Source organism: Aythya ferina (genome assembly GCF_964211825.1).
Source record: "Aythya ferina genome assembly, chromosome: 9".
Lineage (NCBI taxonomy): Eukaryota > Metazoa > Chordata > Aves > Anseriformes > Anatidae > Aythya > Aythya ferina.
This window is the reverse complement of record NC_140305.1, coordinates 12,378,716-12,398,862: the sequence shown is the minus strand read 5'-3', so window position 1 is coordinate 12,398,862 and position 20,147 is coordinate 12,378,716. Positions and strand designations below refer to the sequence as shown.

The 20,147-nt window shown below is 48.0% G+C and overlaps 1 long non-coding RNA gene across 3 annotated transcripts in view; it reads right to left on the bottom strand.

The window, feature by feature from the left end:
• The window catches only part of LOC311441332, a 39,914-nt gene extending 28,142 nt beyond the window's left edge, over nucleotides 1-11,772 (bottom strand). For 2 of the 3 annotated variants that reach the window (XR_014695886.1, XR_014695887.1), the window contains exon 1: nucleotides 11,594-11,771. This is a non-coding gene — a long non-coding RNA (uncharacterized lncRNA). Of the gene's footprint in view, nucleotides 1-11,593 lie in introns of all 3 variants that reach the window. The other variant, XR_014695885.1, reaches the window with a different exon arrangement.
• Nucleotides 11,773-20,147: the final 8,375 nt, after the last annotated feature.

Sequence of the window (20,147 nt, the reverse complement as noted above, 5' to 3'; positions counted from 1 at the left end):
TGCTTGGGTGCCGCGTGGTGCTGCACCTGCTGCCTCACTGCACGCTCAGTTTGGAGATGCCTTCCCCAGGGGGAGGGTTTCTTGAGGAGGTTCAGGCACGGCCTGATTCCATCACAGACCTCATCTAATCACGAAGTTCCTCTAACACAGTTTGCTGTCTCGGTTACCGAACCGATTTGTTCAGCCAACCACTGCCAGGTATCCAGCAAGAGCTGGATACCAGCAAGGTGGTCTGGGGCATGAAGACCCCTCAGAGTCACTAATCCATTTGTTTCACCCCAAACTAAGCGTCCTCTATCAGAGAAGTTCTGCACCACTTCCTTGACCTAGCATAGCCAGCCAGCCCAAGGACAGACTGACCTCTCCACTCTAAGAAGAGTATTTTATTTCCCTCACCCTCCCATTCAGTAGTGCCAGCAAGCAACAGCAAGGGCAGCAATCTTGAGACTTAAAGGTTATAGAATATGGGCTCCTGAATTTAAGCTCATCCCAAATTAGGTACTAGCATCAGGAATTCCTACTTAGTCTGCAAGGTCTGTTCTCTGTTAACATCACTGAACAGCCTGGAAACATTCCCCACCAAACGGCACAAGCTGGAATGCTTCCTAATTAACTGCATGGGATACGATAAAAATTCCCTGCTCTTCCCAGTCCTGCAGGAATCAGAGAAGCTGAGAAAGCAGCCACAAAAAACTGACACCAGAACAGGAGAGATGGAACAGCCTCAATGAAACATGTACCCACCAGCACACCAGGCTCAGCGTAATTGCCCAGGGCACACAAGGTGGCCATTTTCATAAGGCGGAACACGCCCCCAGGACCAAATAGCAGGTCCTGAAAATTAGGAGCTTCACAGCTCAGAGCACAGGGATATGCTCTGTGAAACTCTAATTGCACGATGCTGCAGCAGCAGGCAGGACTGTCAAACAGCTGGTGGAGCAAACCCGGTCACCTCCAGGCCTGCTGTTACCTGACCTGGCCACTTTAACCACCGCATCCTTTTCCAGATCCATTAATTCCTGCCAAACGCAGCAATTCTGAGGAACGGCAGAGAGGAAACAAGGCAGCTTGCTAATGCCCATCACATACCACAGCCTGAGGCCCACGCTGAGCTCTCTGTCAGCCCCAAGCCTAATTCTCAGCAGCTAGATTCAGAGAGGATCTTATTTTTGAAGGGATCTGCTCGCTGCTACAGCCCATGACCTTTTGCTCAGGATCACGAAGGTCATCACAAAAGGAGGCTCCGGAATCCTCACGGCTGTCATTTCCTCAGCTCCTCGCCGAAGCTGTTTCATCGCTGCTGCTCTGGTTTCAGGAGTCACTGCTCAGTTCAGCTCCCAGCTTTCCTTCCTGCTGTCCAAATACCGCACGCCCGCTATGATGGGGAAATCAAGGTATCACAGCAGTAATGAATTATTGCTCACAAAAAGTGAATTGCACCCTAAAGATCTAGGGTGAAGTGACCTCCATGAATATCTCCACACATCTTTCCTTTGAGGATTCTCTGTCTAAGCACCAGGGTTGCACAGTAAACCAGAGATTAATGCAGAGCAGAATGGAGCACTCCAAGGCGAGAATACAAAGCAGAACAAAACCTTGTCATGTACTTTCTCACTCTGCTTTCTTTAAAGAAGGAAAAACTTCCCATGCCCAGCTCCCAACTTTCAACTCTTTGCAAATCCAAGAAAGCTAAGAGTATTTTGGGAGCTATATTAACCTCCCACCTTTGTAGGAGAGCAAAGCTCCTGAGTAGCCATGTCCCAGGCAGACTTGCTTTCCCTCACTCTGGTTTGAGAAGGCCGAGCCAGGCAGAGGCACCTCAGGTGTGAGCTCTGGCAGTAGGGAGGCAGCAACCTGTGGGTTCCCATTCTCCACAGGTTAGTCGCGGAAGATATGGTAGAAATTCTGCAACTCCCTGCTGCAGCTCTTAGGATTTGTCTTTCCCAGAAAGGCTGGGACTAGAAGCCCTTGGAACAGTAACGCAGACTTCATTTAGTTCTGCTGGTTTTCCTCAAAACCTCTGGCCTTAGCTCAGAAGTCAACCACACAAGAAAACCCACAACTATAGACCTGTGCTGGGGCTGAAAACTAATCCTCAATACCTGTCATCTGCATTCAGAGACCGCACCAAGGTTTACAGAGCCCCATTACTGGTAGTTCAGCAAACTCCATTAGCTACTTTGACCCTTAGCAGGAGCCAGGGAAGGCATTTGGGATCACCGTTCCACCCTGCTTCAAAATGCAGCGAGAGAAGCAGAGCCAAAAGCGAGTGAGAAAACAGAGCCGCGTCGGAGGGTTTCACATTGCATCTTAGCAGAAAGCGATTTATGTAAGTCCTTCTTGGCATAACATCCTCCGTGCCTTACTCTGCTTATAAAACACTCTGAAGGCCAGCCAGTTGCCATAGAATATTGTTTTTCTTTCAGAAAAACACTTTCAAGGCCTTCCCATTGCATCCAGAGAGCACAGAATTATCTCCCAGAACGCGCTGGTTGACATGCACAAGCGCTGCCACACCCAGGGGCCAAGCAAAGAATTGGCACAATGAGGGTGGGTCGATCACTCGAGGAGCGAGGGCTGCCAAGCAACCTTACCTGATAGAGCCTCTCTCACACGCTTCATGATCAAACACACTTCAGGGTTTTTATGGCAAAGGTGTTTGTTTAGGACAATACTGCCTCTGAAACATTTTAGTGGACTGGAAGCGAGGTGCCACGTGCAGTGGTAGGTTGTGAACTGGTTGAGAACTGGGATAAACTGAGAGAAAAACGAATACAAATGCACTGTTGTTTATTTCTAAAGTTACAGCCAAGGGTAGAAAGTGCTCTTACAAATTCCGGTGATGGAGGAGCTCGCCTCCCAGTACAGCAGTTGGTTCCGGCCCATCGACATTTCCACAGGCACGCCGTCTGTACGTGGGGGCTGCCACTTTAAATTTGAATTGCCCAATTTTTCCTATCGCAACAGTCTGATATTTTTTGCTCGTGAAGAATAAATATTTACAAACCTTAACTCTAGCCAACAAAGGCATTCTGTTCCAGGATTTTCTGGGTTTTTTGTTCTGTTTTTAAACAGTTTTATAAACCGTTGCCCAACACTTTAATTTCTGTTATTAAAACAAGCAGTGCAGTAAAAAGATATATGAAGTAGGGGCCAGAGCACAGAAGCACAGTGTTAATATTCAAAGGTTTTCAGCAACAAGTCGGAAAATGGCTGAAAGCATTTGCAGAAAATGCAAAGGGTAATCGTACAGTAACTGGACAGGTCACCAACACGTAGGAAATCCGTTTTAACAATTACACACAAGCAAACACAAGACTGTAAACAGACAAAAAGAAGATCCAAGACAAACACCCACTCATCGCAGCAGCACCTCTCCTCCAGCCAGAGAGGCTGGCTCCACGCTATTCAAACATCTAGAGAGCTGCGAACAAAAACGGAGCCCAGGAAAGAAGCAACCAGCTCACCATTTAACAAGCATTTGTCATCCCTAAGTACTTGACAACCCACATGCATACATCATCGTCAAGTGCAACACACTTCACTGGGATTTGGAAGCGGGTTTAGTGAGCCTTGCTCGGGGCAGCAAGCAAAGGTCAGGGTAGACATCTGACTAACGCAAGCTTCCAGCACCACGCTTCCTCCGCATGGTGGAGCACACGGGAGGTGTACTTTGCATTGCTACCTGATGCTGTCAAGAACATTGTGTCCAGTTTCTGTATTCACACTTGTGAGAGGAAAAAAATGTGTCAGAAATGGAGAGTTCAAATAATAGCTGCAATAATAATTTAGGGTGTGAAAATCCAGCCTTAAGGTGAGAACCTTAAGGAGTTCAGTCAATTCAGTTTCCCAAGAAGAAGGTTAAAAGGTAACTTGACTCTGGTCTGTACATTCCTACACAAAATGATTTCTGATATTAATGGCTCTTTAATCTTGCTAACGGCAATCCAACAGATGGAGGCTGGAGTTTGAAACATCCAAAAAAAAAACAGATCTTAGGTGAAAATTGCTGCCATGTGGGTCTGCGACATTTACACGTCTTTCCAGACAAGATGTTCCCGCTTGATTACAAATGGTTGGCCATGTGGCCAGAATTCAGGGGTCGCATCCTCCAGTCTGAGTTACGCTGCAGCCAAAGCACCACCATGCCAGACTGGACCCCTTGCATTCATCCCTACTAGGATGGAACAGCTCTGAACCCCCAACAGTAACGGCAAGGGAACCCAGCATGTCTGTCCCCGCTTCTCATCTGACCTTCTTGGAGCCTAGATGCTGCTAACTGCCCCTGCTTGCTTTTGCAGGATGTGCAGATAGTTTCATAAGGGGATGATCTGTCTCTCTAACTTGCAAATCAGAGGGTGCCCCTGCTGCCCACAGCTCTCCTCTGTCCAGCACTCACCCACTGGGCTTCGACCACAGCCCTCACTGGTATCCCCAGAGACCCATCCCAGCTCCAGAGGCAACAGCAGAGGTAACACCTTTGTAACCTTACAAAAGTTTTACAAATTGAGGTGAGAAGGCCCCTGACCCAGGCCATACAGTTGCACCAGTTTATCCTTCTCTTGCTGGATGTTTCTTACAGGAACACAAATAGGCAAGCAAGGGCACGGGCACAGCTGCGTTGGCATGGGATAGCAAAGGAGAAGGCACAAGGGGAGGAGAGCTCCATCACGTTTGCACTACCATGGATCCCAGGACGAGCGGTCAGCCTGAGCAACCTGGCTGCTCTTGCAGACAGAGAGATGGAGAGACCAGGCTGGGAGCAATGAGATAAATACTGGAGGCAGATGGTGCACTGCATACCCCAACACACAATATATAGCTGCTCAACTCTATTAGGTAGATAGATGGCAGGGAATTTTAGAAGAGAAATAGATTTTTTTTTTTTTTTTTTTTTTTACTAAGCTAATTAGCTAAAAAGGCTTGTCTGGAAACACGGGCCCTATTGCGTCTGAAGTCTGCTAACACACAGCCCAGAGCAATATTTTTCTTCCCTGTTATTACTCTGCCTCCAAGAGCATCCCTCACATGCACATAGCAGGGGGCGGTGATCCCCTGCAGCAGGCCACTGGCACCCAAGTCACCCAGGAAGGTCCTTAGGTGGCTGGATGGTGCCACAGTAAATACACGTGCCTCTGTATAGATACAGACATACATACACATTCACAAGTATGTCTGCATCTATACACACACATATATAGGTTACTTACAAACACACGTATATATTTGTATGTAGAAAATGGAGATGGATGTCATGTCAAAGCTAAAGAACCTCCACAAGTGAAGCAGGTTTCAGTCTGAGCCTTATGTGCTCATGCAGCCCTGCCAAATTCACCTGGCTGCCTCCTCCCCGGGGCAGGCAAGCATGATGCCTCCTGTTCCCCACAGAAACAGCAGCCACCACTCTGACACCTGCCATTCTACCAAAGCAGTGACAAGGGCAAGGGATGGATGTGTAATGCACGTATAGACAACTCCCCTCTAACCCAGGGAGTACAGGATACATCCATGCTCTAGAAGCTCTCAATCAGAGAAAAAATAGGGAAAGGCTGACTGCAGTAAGTAAAAGCACAGTCTGCAGTGAAAACTGGTTTGCTGCTTCACATTAACCAGGCCCTTAATTTAAAAGGGAAACAGAGGGTACTTGATGGAACAGAAAGGCTGTAGATTTGAGACAAATAAAAGAAAAATACGACTTGACCCGGTACAGTCACTTCTGGAATCCACTGCCCAGGAAGTCATGGAGACGCACACCAGTGGAACAGACATTTTAAGGGACTGGATAATTTTATGAGCATTAATAACATTTGCAGCTATGCAAGCTAATAAAATGTTACAAGGGTAATCAAACTTCATGCTTCAATGTGTAAGCTGATCACCTGTGAGCACTGGGAAGGAATTTCCTCTCTGGTGCTGTTGCATTGAGCAAGTAGCCAGCTGCACCACAGGGGCTTTTTTTCCCCCCTCATCAGTGTCACTGTTGCTGTTGCTGCTATGCTTTTGATTTGTTTTTTCCTCCTGTAGTAGCTGGCAGCCACCAGAGAAACTAAGCTCACGGCATCGCTGTCAACTTGCTAAGATTTCCTGGTGCAGTCTTGAGACAACTGATCAGCCACAGTCCCAGAAGAATATCACCTTACTCTGGGGCGGTGGCTCCTACATGCCCATAGCCTGGCAACATCTCACGCCAAGCTCAGCCCCGTCGTTCCAGGGCCAGGCATCCCACGTGTGCTCTTTGCTGCTTCCACACTGCGTGAGCTGTGGTGCCAGCAAAGTGCCGGCTCTTCAATTAACATTGCTCCGAGCCACAGGTACTACAAGGAAAACCTGGCAGCTTGTGAGCCCTCTTCCAATTCAGAGCTACCCAACGGGTTATTTATAACATCTGAGAGGCAACCTTGGTATTTCCAGTGTTTGCTAGTCTCGGAAGTTAAAGCCCCCGTAATTAATGAACTGACAGAAAACTCTGCAATCTGCTACCACAGGCTTTGCAAAGAAAATGACAGACTTTGCTCCTGTGCCTACCCTTCTGTCAGAGGGAATCCAGATACAATTCAGCCAGCTGGGAAGGAGGCTGAAGCGAAGATGGGACACAGCCACGGTTTCAAAATAATCCTTTCCTGTAAAAATAACCAGCATATCGTTTTACAGATGGAAGTCCAAAGGGATGAAGAGGGCTACTGCGTGCTGCACTTGGTGAGGAAACACTAGGGGCAGGAGGAGGATATCAATGGAAGGCCCATGAGCCTTTCTCGCCTGAAAAAAAAATAAAGCACTGGAGCAAGGTAGCAAGGCCTCTGCTCCGGGCTCGCACCCGCTGGCCAGGAAAAAGGGATTGAGGCCTGGTCAGTAGCCATGCTTATCACCATGGTAACTGAACACCAGCACCAGTAGCTCGCTAAAGCCAAGCAGCCCACGCCATGGCCTGCTTTCACTGTGCCCCTCAGGAGCACCTTTTCTTAGGGAAGGCCTTTGGCTCTGGGACCTTTTTTCAACCTTGGTGAGGCAAGACATGCTTCCCTGGAACAGGAATTAAGAACGTCTTCGGGTTAAGCATGCCACTTCTCCCCTGTGGTCTGTTTTATTCAAGGATTTCACATTTGAGCTGGAGATGGCACGTTCCAATGACAGCTGTGAAGATCTGCCAGCTAACCTGGCCACATGCACATCTTGGCCTGCAGCCTCAGTGACCAGGTGATATTTCTTCTCTGTCCTATTTGCTCTTAGAGAACACCAGTTTAGTATGCCTTTGGGAGAGAGGAGGCAAAGGACACAGGGATTACATGCACCAGTCACCCTTTCATCCCCTAACAATCATTTTCAACCTGACAGGGACCTCCAGGCCAAAAAAGTCCATATTTTTCTGAATAAACTGCGTCTAAGAACTGCACTCACTGCCCTCCAAAGACCTTTCCAAATTACACTGCCTCCTCAGAAACAGCAACAGTTGGTCTGGAACATGATATGCCCCGAGAAAGCAGTAACTTCCCATATCAGGACAGGAAAGCGCTTTAAATCACAAACATAAGGGAAAAAAGAGATTAAATGAAAAGCACCGCCCAATGATTAGAGCACTGCCATCAGAGACAGGAGCTGACACACTGTGCGGTGTCATACACATGAACCTCAGCACGGTGACAACAGCTCTGGACCCAGATGGATTTTAAAATTATAGGCAATAAAGTATGACATCATAATGACATCATGGAAGGAAAAATTTAATTCCTAGATCAGAGGCTATCAGTTCTTACTTTATTCTAATATCTGTCACGATCTGCATGTGCAATGAGCAGAATCAATCATTTCCACAGGTCTTTATGGCCACCATAAATTTTGAACACTTATGTCTCAACCATTTTCTCATACACATATGGGTCCATCTGTTGGCTCCTGTGATTTTTCCTCAATATCCTGGCACTACAAAACCCACAAGCACATTTCAGGCATAATCACAGCAAATAAATGAAATTCACGGCCATTATGAGATCATACACATTTGACTTTTGGGTTTTCAGATACCTGTCAGCTGTACATTTAGTTTCATCCACCTCCACACTGACACAGATCGGTACACTGTAGAATAACCTTCTGACACTTGCATGACCTTTTAAAGTCATTTTAAAATGTGTTTTGACAAGCACTCTAAGACAGCTGCTTCAAGAAGATCGCCCATTGCAAGCTGCCTGTCTCCAACCCCCTTCTGCCAAGCCTTGCAGCAATATATGCTAATAGAGTATTATTTTTACATATATGTAAAGCATGCAGCACACCAGGTTATGTCAAAGGCTGAGGAGAACGTGCTTTGTCAGTGAAGTTGAGGCAGATGGGATATTCTGGGGGTGTTCTGTTTGTTTTTATGAGTTGATGATACTGATCTGGCTACTTCCAAATACGATACGGCTCAGGCGGTCTTAGAGACAGTTAACTCAGTCTTCATAAGACCTCCAGCAGAGATAAGGGATGGATTTTTCATAAGATTCTTGATAGAGAAGAGATGCCCTTTTTCTCTGCATACTTCTTTTTATTTATTTATTTTTATATTTTACCCGTTTCCGCAAAAACACAAAGCAGTGCCACGACCTGATAGATAACTTCTAGAATATCAGAGCATATCAGAAACCTCTTGACTGTGTTATTTCCAGTTATAAGCTAGGAAACTTTTCCATTGCAATGAACTGCCATTTCCAATTTCCTGACCTCTGTAATATTAGACAAGGCCAAAAAAAAAGTCAGATTTTTAGTAGATACCTTTGAAGTACAGAAACACCCTTCTATCTACTCACAACAAGTTTAAAGGTACAATTCCCTATACCTATTAGAATAACAGGAACAGCTCATTTTCATCAGTTCTAGATACACCTGTACTGCTAATGACTTACAGTTCACAGGTAGAAAACTCATCATGTACAAAAGCGTCCCTCCTATATTACCAGCAGGATGGTAAAACGCTTACCAGCCGTTTGGGACCTCTTAGATATCCTTGACTCATTCTCAAAATCCCTGGCCAGCATACTTATTGGGGGTGCCTTAAGGGAGATCAGCTGATAAACAAACACAACACCAGGTTTTGACACATTTTTGACTGTTTGTTGATGTACAAACATCCTTGCTGATGCACAGTCCCTGAAAAAAATAAAGAAAATCACAGCAACGTTTGGGCTCAAAGTAACTAACTTCTGCTAACAGATACCTCAGTTATAGTATCAGCTGCATCACAACTCAGTGCAGAGTTCACTTCATTTTCAAGATATTTCATGAGATAGACATTACAGCACAATCTCAATTCATTACTTCTGCAGAAAGATCAAGGATAACACTGGGTTTTGGAGATGAAAGAACTTTGTAAGTCACCTTCTCTGTTCTGACAGAGAATGAATATCCCCACCAGTAAAGCAACCTCGTTTAAGAAGGGCTGTTGAGCAAGTCACTTTTGAGGGAATTTTGGGGAGGCTGCTGGCATTCAGGGAGAGCGAAAAGCTGCTAAAATTCTCCACATAACAGCCCACTTCAATTCTCAGGTCTTGCAGTCACAGAAATCACTGTATCATTTCAGATCTGCACCTTTGATTACTTGTAGGCTTTCTGGAAGTGTGACTTCGCACTAATTTCCAGCATCAAGAAAGATTAAAAAAGCCAGCGAATTTTCCTTAACCCAATTTCCACATTCCTCATCAGTATCACAGGATTAACAGATGATTTTAGGCAACTTCTGAGACAGCAGTCTGCTTGTAACACTCAGCATGCTCAACATGGCTAGCACACTGCACAGCTACACAGACACCAACCAGGACACTCGCCTCTCTGCATATAAGGGTGGATATAATAAGGGCTGGCTATACTATTTAAAAGTTGCTGTGACTGGATCTATAAATGTAGCTTAGAGTTAAACATTCAAAGCTTGTGTGACCACAGGGTTAGCAATTACTGAATTTGTTACTGCTTCAACTATCATGACAGGCATTGAAATAAATCTCATTTATATGACATTCAGTCATCTAAAAATGCATTTTTTTGTAGAAATTCTTCTAGCATGTCAATGTGCTACACATTGCTCCATTTTGAGACCTCTCCAGACTGGAGATCAGGCAAGACATACAAGTCTTTCAGCCTGCCAAGTTTCATACTTATTAAGATTAAGCCTGAATTCTGCACATTTTCTATACAGCAGCTCTGTGAATGAGATTAAGGAAGGCCTCTTGCCATTAGATGTTGGCTGAGCATGTGCAACATATACCAGCGTGATTACTGCTGCAACCTTTTAAAGTAGGGTGAGCAGCTCCCTGCTTGGTGCAGTAACCAAGCGAGCAGAATACACGTGGGGAGCGGGCAAGACAAATTCAATTTCCTTCCCAAGCTGCAGGGATTCAAAATTACCTCTCACATCATCCTACAAGGTTCCCTAAAGATTGAGTTCCCCACTGCTCTGCTCCAGACGTTATTTTTGTATTTGCCTCTGTAGATTCACAGTCTTTCTTTGGAGCCAGAACCGAAGCCTGGACATTTCTACTTGCTCTTGTTCTGCCAGTATCTTTAAGCAAGGGTGGCAAACATCCCCACCCACCTACTGGTACCCTGCTTCCCCATCCTCTCAGCCTGCTGACACAGCCACGCCAAGCCAGAAAGCAAGCTGGCAGAGTCCAGGAATGCCAGCCCTCCCAGATCTAAGGCTTGAGCAGTAAGTTCCTGAAACCAAAAGCCACCAGTATCTCCCACAAGAGATCCTGCATTCAGACGGGTTGCATTCCTGAAACAGCTCCGCCACATCACTCTTTCCTTAACTACTTAGAAAAGGGACATTATGGCAGATGCTGTTACTGGGACTCACCACATCTACCCACTGAGCAGTGAAGAAAAACACCTGTAATATTCTTCCATTTAAGTATTATGCTACCACAAATTACAGTGCAATTAATCTCTCCTGGAACCCATCACACGTCTCTGTAAGAGTGCGGTCCAAGCTACTGAGCTATCCAGGCAAGTTGAGGCAGTAAATAAAATAAAAATAAAAACTAACTGGTGAAGGGGAAAAATGTATTTCCTGATGTTAAAAATATCTGCTATTTCCAGGAAATAATGGTATAAATAGAAAATGAAACCATTCCTCCTCCAAAAATATTTCATAATTACATGTCATAAAAATAATTAGGTTATGGTGAATTAGTACAAATGTTTACAAGAAAATTGCCATGCAAAACATTATGGGTAATAACATGCTAATTGCTGTAGAAGCAAAAGCTGATTATGTTTCAGCAATATTAAAAGTTGCCAACTCGGCGCTTCTATCCAAGCTTCAATATCGCTCAGCAGTACCCGGGGACACAAGGAAAACTAGTGATGAGCAAAGGAGATGGCAGGTAGGCAGCCCTGAGCCCTGCTCTGCCAAACACTTCCCTTACTGAGCAGCAGTTCCTAGAAAGCCTACACCAGATTACACTCACACAGCATGACGGAGGATGCCAGCATCAGCCCTTGCCCCCTGGATGCTGCTCAGAGCACACGGAACAACCAGAGTGCTCAGTGCAGGTACAGCCACCACTCTGCATGCTGAGCAGCCAGATCATTTCAGCTAAAAACAAACCAAGGGTGAGCATACCAGGAAACTTTGAATTCCACCACAGAAGTCCTCATCTGCCTCTCCAAGTGTGCAACACTTCCAGCTTCAGCAGCATGGGAACAATATAGGTACAGCCCTCTCCTCCTCCAAGCTCAGGAGTGAACTGCAGCACTGAGAGCCATACCACACAGGTGTGACCTGTGAGCTTTACAAGCCTTCCTCCTCACCTGGCCACTTCCATTTAGGCCAAATTCTCAGCTGACATAAATCAAACAGGACCACAGACACCAAGAGGGGAGAGATAGGAATAATCTGGTCAACAATTAACTTATTGAGAGCTTTTGCAGGGCTTGAAGAACAGGCCTCATTTAACAAACAGCTCCTTTCCTTTCCGTCTTCATCACCAACACAGAGGAAGGGGTCAGAGAATAATTTTCTATGAAAATGCCTAACTTCAATTTTCAAACAATTATCCCATCACAGCTCTAACCTAGGGCTCATCGTTGTTCTCCTCATGGTGCTCAGACCCTGCCAAGGATGCCAGACACCCTCGGGAGATGAGAACCTAGGTGCTGCTTGGCTTCAGCTGCATGAAGGATCTCAAGTGGGACACAAGCAGCCTTGTGCCCCTGTGCTGAGGCCAGGCTGCTCCGTCCCACCCGGCACAGGAGGTGAGCACACCTGAGTGCTTCCAACAGATTTCATGGAGCTGTGGCACTTATGTTAACTGCAGCCCATCCCGCTGACTCCCCACGCACATGCTGCCTTCCCAAGAAGAGCTCAGTTCTCCCTGGAGCTGCAGTTCACCCTCATGAAGGAAGCAGCGATGTTGACACAACCTGGTTCAGCCCACACTGGCTCTTTCCTAGAGCAACAGCCCTTGTCCATCAGTTTTCTTAGGCTCCAGGAGCACAACTGCTTTGCAGGGTGTGTTACAGGAGTGCCAGCACAGACACAGGGTGCAGGACAGCATTACCAGGCACCTGACAGCAGGCAGCATGGCTCTGTGGTTCAGCACTGCAGCTCCGTGTGCCACCAGGCGTGGTGCCACTGGTCTGTCTGGGTTTCACACTGCACTTTGGGCCAGAAGGATCTGATTGAAGCCCCGCTGTAAAGCAGGGCTCCAGGCGAAGCCCCCTGCCCCAGGGGCTGAACCCAACATCTGCAGAAGTCTTTACGCCACACACGTATGGCATTAGGCCGTTCCCTCCTGCCCTTGAATCGATGGAGCATGGCTGTTCAGGTGCACATCTGGAGCCTTGCAACATGATGGCGAGCCCACAGCAGCCTGCCCACGCATAACCTGAGGCGTTTCCCTCACGCTTTGGGAAGAGCAGGGCTTGTCACAGGCTCGCTCCAACAGCCATTGCACGCTAGGGCTGGGAGGCAGCAGTAGGCTCCTGTCCTCTCCTTTTCTCAGGTGCTCCTGTGCTGACCACATCAGAGCAGGCCTCCCACACACCTCCTCTGAGAGAAAAGCTCTGTGCAAGCCTCCACGCCCTCCTGGTTTTCATCGTGGGAGCCTCCTTGCCTCCTACACAGGCACGGCCACGTAGGGGTAAGCCAGCAGCCAGCCCTCCCTGTGCCTTATCTCCAAGCAGGGCTGAGCATGTTACGCTCACCCTCACACAACATGAAGGTGATTTCTAGCTGCACAGATGTCCTGGGAACTGAACTGATCAAGTGCCCGCACAGGGAGCCTGCATCTCCAGCCTGCTGCCTCGTACCACGAGCCCGGTGCTTTTCAGTGCAGATGCCCTTGGCCCGAGGTTTCTCAGGACCATGGTATTTTGAGACCTTGGGTGGAGATTTTTCACCCACCCAAACAGATCTGTCAGGCTCCTTGTGGATCATGTCTGCTTGCCTCCAGATGTGGCTAGCTGCTGTCTGACGAGGAGTGCTGAGTAAAGTTCGTACATATTAGTTGAAGGTGTGAACTTAAAGTGGATTACTTTAAAGTTAGTAAATCCCTACGGGAATGCTCTCATTCAGAATTGAAGTGACATTAATTGGGTTTACCGAATTCATTTCCAAAGCAAATTAAGATAAACCAGATTACATTTGAATGAGGGTGTTCACATAGAAATTCAGCGCAGTTTAACTAATCCTCTTTAGGAGCAAATTTGGCTTAAACCGTCTAAGTGCTCAATATTCCGGCTTCTGCCGCAGGGGAGGTACTGAGCTTTACCTTTGAAAACTTCATCTTCTCTGTCCCATTTTTCAGGTTGGAAACAAGGAGCTTTCCAAAAGGCAGAGCCCCCACTTCGTCCTTTCACCAGTGCCCGATGCCGAGGCAGTCTCAGAGCCTTACAGGGGAGAGGTGACCGCAGAGGGAAGCCAGGCAGCAGCCGAAGCCCCCTCTCATGGGGCCATGGCACAGCCTGGCACCTGCCCCAGAAAGCACACGTCTTTCCGCAGACATTAGCCTTGCCTATCCACCAAATCACCTCCTCATCCAGGCTTCCCAAGTTTGCAAATACTGAATGAAAGCAGCCGGGGAAAAGACTTTTTTTAAACAAAGCGCTGTTTCAGACATTAATTCCAGCTCCGGGTAATGAGAAGCTTTGCTGCGAACAGACTCCGCAAGCAGTTCAAAGCCTGGCCTCTCCCTCCCGCTCTGCTTTGTGGTGTTAAAAGTTGTGTTTCACGGCGCTGGAGCACTACCATCTGCTGCGCCCCGTTCATTATGCACCGAGTCACGCCGGTCAGCTCCCGGCAGAAAGCTAAGACAGAGGTAAACTAGTATTTGAAAACAAAGGAGGGCTCTCTCCATCCTAATTAGCGGCAGGTTGCAGAGTGCAGCGGCGGAAGGCGAAGGTCACTTCCCACAAGGCTCTGCTCAGGATGCCAAAACACCCACTTAATTCAAGCGGCTCAGCGGGCAGAGTCAGACCAGAGCAATTACGCTCCCTGGATTTCCCTAAGGAAGGTTTTAACAATGCAACTCTTAGAAAAAAGATTACTGCAGGAGCTCTTTATTCTGCCACCTTGGAGCAGGAGGAAGTGCGGCATACCCTGCTACTGACTCTAGGAACGGCTCTCTCTTTGTGCCTCTGCACTGGGAGGCAAGCTTGGGATTTCTATTTCATTTTTTAAAAGAAATGAATAGGAGCAAATTTTAACATTTAAAAAATGAGGACTAAGAATCCTGCAAACTCTAAGACCCTTTGTACTGAGCTTAATTCCCTCTGAACACTCCAGGTCTCCTTCCAGGTGCTACCAGGAGGAATTAACCTCTAAAGGAACCACCTGGGCATGAACTCAGGGAGCGTTCCTGGGAGCCACTGCCTGCCTGGCCCAGCCCAGGAGTTCCTTTAATTTCTGTTACCCGACTCACAGCAGCCCAACCACCTCACAGCGACAGCTCTCCCACAAAGTCAAAGCATCACTTTTAACCCAGACCGGCATCTTCTCCTTGCACATGCCCTGGGTGCTGTTTGTCCACGCTTGCCCTCCTGTTCGCACCTCTCAGCTCCATGGTGCTGTGCCTCTCCCTTCCAAAGGATCTGTGCAGCTGTTGACATCTGCTGCTGATGGCAGGAATATTTTCCAGGGATGCTCCATATGAACCCAAAGGAATCTTCCATCCTCCCCCTTCCAGAGGCTCCAGAAAGGGAAATTTACGGCAATTTTCACTGGGAAAGGAAGGCACAGAAATTATTTTTTTTAATCCCCTGATTAAACAGAGGGATGCAGACATCATCTGGATCCTTCCTCAGGGGCTTCAATTACAAAATGCTGTCCAGCCAACAGGAGCTGCTCACCATCACCAACTACACAGGATCCACCCTGCTCTGCTCTCGGGTTGGGAACTACATCAGACAGAAGCTCTACTGTAGGCAGAGTAGCCTTAGGGTTAGCACAGCTTTCTTTAAATCATAAAAATACTTTCCAGAAGACAACACGCAGTCCTTTTCCCCCGACACCACACGCTGTTTAACAGCATCTCCAAGCATCCAGGAGCCTGCAGACCCTCTGCTTTCCACCAGTCCCTCACAGCCAACTCGCACTGCATAAAGTCACCCTCTGCGTCCTGCCACCAACCTTTAAAGATGCATTTCTCCCCCATTTCCTCTCCCAGCTACATCAGCAGTAACTAATACTCAGCACTGGCATTACAGGGGTTTTCACCTGTTTGTAAGCAGCCCGTAAAATAGCCGGCAGTCCTTGACAAGGCACCGTGTTTCTGCATTCTATTCACCAGCTGTTTTCGGCAAAGAGCCGGTTGCTGTGGCACAGCACCGACGGGCACACAGCTGGGGGCTTGACTGCCTGCCACTTTTGTTTTTGGCCCCATGCTCTAAAACCTTCATCTATCTCAGCACATCTTCTGGCTTCAGATGGACTTTACAGATCTGGGTGGCTGGAGCTGAAACATGGTTTTCTGATCGCTCAGAGGTTTGCCAGCAGTGCTATACAAGGTGCTTTTAAGCATGGGTTCAGCCAGGCCTGCCCCAAAGCACAGTTCTCCAGGGCACGAGCAGTGGTGCCAGCACCAGATGAAGCGTCCCGTGTGCTCCCTGCCTTCTGCCCCACAGGTGACTCCCTTCGTGATGCCAGCAGCCACCTCGTTCACTACTGCTCGGGTTTTCTCTGCAAAAACCAAATGACGGAAAGCTGCAAGCGCAGAGAGCTACCACAGAGCACCCACAGCACTGCACGCAGGGCAAATGCACCCTCACCCCCGGGCCTCTCTCAGCCCTGGCAGCCACTGCCTGCACGCAAGCATTTTGTGCTGCCAGCCGTCCTGAGGACACTCCGCTGCTGGTCTTTTCACCACATTGAGCCCAGCCTCAGGACCACTGAGCACCTCGCGACTGGCAGTGCCACAGACAGGGCTGGCTCTCCATAGCTGCCTTTCTCCTGATACTCACCACTCGTGGAGCTGGAGCGAAAAGCTCTTACCCCCCTCCACATCTCCAGGGCTGACGTTTCAAGGAAGTTTTAAGCTCTCCCCGTAGGCCCCATGCTGCAGGAGGGGGATCCCTGCCCTCCATGCCACTACGGCTGAGTCCCTGCAGCCCCCTAGCAAGGCCCCTGCTCCTTCACACAGCAATTAAATCCTGCTGGCCGCGGATGGGAAAGATAAATGGTGTTTATTGGGATCGCTTTCCTGCATGCCGAACATAAAACAAAATGTCAATCGATACGGCTGCTTCACCTGATGCTTTTATTTCTCTTATCCTCCCGCCCCCGCTTTTAATTTCGTTGTGAGCTGGAGCTATCGGCGGGGCTTGCGCTGCGGTGATAAACCAACAGATTCCCATTAACCTGCAGCCCGTGGGCAAGAACAAGAATTCGCCTTTTCTCTCTCTCCTTTTTTTTTTTTGTCTTTTTTTTTTTTTTTCCCCAAACTCTCCCTCTATCAATATTTGATGAGGGTAATTTCAAAGACTTGTTTAGTATGATCTCCACATAAGGAGTCCTTCGGAGTGTTTATCACGTTTGAGGTATAATTACATTCAAATCCTGAGACACTGTTGCTAGGGTTACAGCTGCTGGTGGCTGCTCCAGCTTTTGTGTGTGCAGAGCTCCTCGCCACCCCCTGCATGCCCCGTGCTCCCAGCTCCCTCTGCCCAGGCAGGGCCATGGGGCAGGACAGGGACTGTGGGGGCTGGATGCCGCGGGGAAAATTAACCCAAAGACCCACCGGAGGGGAGACAGCCATGTCTTTCCTTCACCCTTGAGTCCCAAGAAGAGAAATTTGAAGAGCAAAGACATAGGATGCAAGGCCACGTGGCGTGGGGCTCTCGCCTGTTAGAACGTCCCATGAAGGAGATTTTAGGGAGCAGCCTGCCCGGCACCCCTGCCTGTGGCCCCAAGAGACAGGCAACAGGCAGAAACTCAGCTCTTCCCGTACACTTCCTGGACGGTGTCAGAAAATGCTATTTTACCCATAGAGTGAGGGACTGGAATTGAATTGCCTTTGTTCTGCTTCCAATTTTAAATAGTATGAACCTTGGTACAATAGGCAGCGTTATCACTAATCCCCACAGTTGTGCCTGAAATAAGCTTACAAACCATGCGGCAGTCACTGTGGGAAGAGCAATTATTCCAACAAAGGAGGGGGGGGGACAAGCGTGAGCTCCTTGGGTCATACAGAGGGTGAACAGGATTGTTGTCAATTCACAATAAATAGTACAAAATAAAACCCCAAAAAAACACACAGCCAACAACTGCAGTGTGGAGGCCTGGTAAAATATTTACAAATATTTCAATAACAGAAAAAGCTACGTGCTACAGCCAATAGGTTGTAAAGCAAATTCAGGTGGAAGCTATTGTTTACCCCTAAATCAGCTCTAATGCACTAGCAAATGTGATTATCAGCATTCTGTGGGGAAAGGCCGCATCAGCATTCATTACAGGTGTGCTCAGTAAAGGCTCTTTTGGCCATAGGTTCGTTTGTAATTATTAAAATGCATCTTGTTAGCCTGTACTGAACATGCAGCAAGTTCCAAATTTCCAGACATCAGCATGCAGTATTTGCTCTAATTTATTCTATGTATTTTGTGTATTATTTTACTGTGTGTCAATGCCACAGTGCAAAAGAAAAATCCCATCTCAAAGGCACCAAATGGGATATACTTTAGCATTTTATGTCACCAATGCACATGGAGTTGGCACATCCCCCCTTACATCAAGGACAAGCAACTGGAGAGCTGTAGCCGTCACGGTGCCTGCTCTCACCGAGCACACCAGGAGGTGTGGAAGAAGGGCCAGCTAGGGGCATATACAAAGGGGAAAGCGATAACACAGAAGCGGGGAAGCCTCGTTACCCCTTTAAGGGCACAAACCAGATCACCCAAAGCACTGTTATTCTCCAAAATGACAGCAAAGGACGAGAACTGATAGAAAAAATAGGATGGGAGAGAAGCCGCAAGATGTTTTGCAGCCTGGTGCTGGATGCGGTGTGCCTTGTCTTGCTCACCCAAGGGAGCTGTGAGGGCAAAGCCCCACAGAGGTCACAGAGCAGCAGCACCAGAGCTGGGGCTGCTGAGCCTCAGGGGGAGGCTCCCACACAGGGGCTCAGCACCAAGCAAAGGCTGAGCCTTCAGCCTGAGCAGTGACGGGAGCAGAACGGGCAGAGACCAGAGTCACTGTGATCTGAACACTGTGCCAAAATGCACATCAGAGTCCCTAAAGAAGAGGCAGAGAGCTGATCCCAAGTGTTTTCAAATATCTGGGACAGAGGATGCAGATGTCAGGGTGAGCATCCACAGCAGCACAAAGAGCACTGCTTTGTGGCCTCGTCTCCAAACACAGCAGCCCAGAGGACAACGCTTATCAGAGGAAGGAAACGGGAACGAGATGACCACAGTGCATGTCTGAGCGTTCACGTTACAAGCAGGGCTTGTAGGGACAGGATCTGACATTTAATGCCTCTGTCTGTAAAGTGCTTGACATTCATGATAACAGAAGAAGAGCAGATAGGCAGCAAGGCCTTCTGTCTTTCTGGGAAAGCATGTGTGCTGCTAAAAACAGCCTAGGCTTCCCAATTTGCTAGCTGGCTCCCAGGCAAGCAGGGCAAGCTGTGGGAGTTGCATGAGCTCTTGTGGCACCCCTGGGACAGACCACATCCCCTCCCCTGGGAGATCTGCCCTATTCCCTCATGCCTCAGCTTTCTTCCCCAGGATGTGGATTTCCCATCCCACTTGCAAGCGCTACAGGACACATACCACACCGGTGGAGCACACAGCCCCAGAGAGCGAGGTTTCCATCTTACCCGGGGCTCTGAGGAGCCATTATAAGAAAAAATAAAGTTCAGCACTCGTTTCTCTCTTGCAAAGCTCTGCACTACAGCAGGCTTGATGGAAATAACTTATTTTCAAAGGTACCTCACCTGACAGTAGCTCAGCAAGCAGAGCAGTGGAGGGAGAAGGGAACCATTTCTAGTTTGCTCTCCCCAGTTTCAAGTTCGCTCTCCCCAGCAGCCTCCTCCATCGAGGAGGAAGGATGCGGGCGGAGATGGGGAAGGCAGCAGAGCCTGAGGGCTCTGGAGTACAGCACAGATCCCTGCTCTCTAGCTCATCCATCCAACTGGATCTTCTCTTAATTACATTCAAATAACACTCTCCCGCCTCATTTTTTATTATTAGAAATGAACAGATTTAAAGCTTTTCCCCTCACATTATGGTTCACCTGAGTGGATAATTAAAAGACTACAAAGTAGATACATTTTTACGTGTAATTACGCCTACTTCTGCTGCTGTATCACAGGCTTCAGAAATATTTGCAAAACAACTCACAACTTTTATTTCGTCCATGCAATCATTGCCGCTTGCCGTGGCTGTCCCCACAGGCATTACAAGGTTGTTAGCAGCTCCACCTGCTCTTCACAAAGGCCAAAAACAGCAGAACAGGCTCCTCGGAGCCATGCAGAGCAGAGGACCACGCTGCAAGAGATACTCCCGTGGCTCAGCCAGGGAGAAGCCCAGTACTGCTGATCAAGAGCCCTGCATGCTCTGAAAGCCTCGCTGAAACTTGCCTGACTTTTTCCAGGTGATTTTTCAGCAGTGGGTTTTGGCCCCAGTACAACCTGCAGCTGTGAGCCTGGTGGAGGATCCCTCACTTGGTGCTGTGGGGATGTCCACTG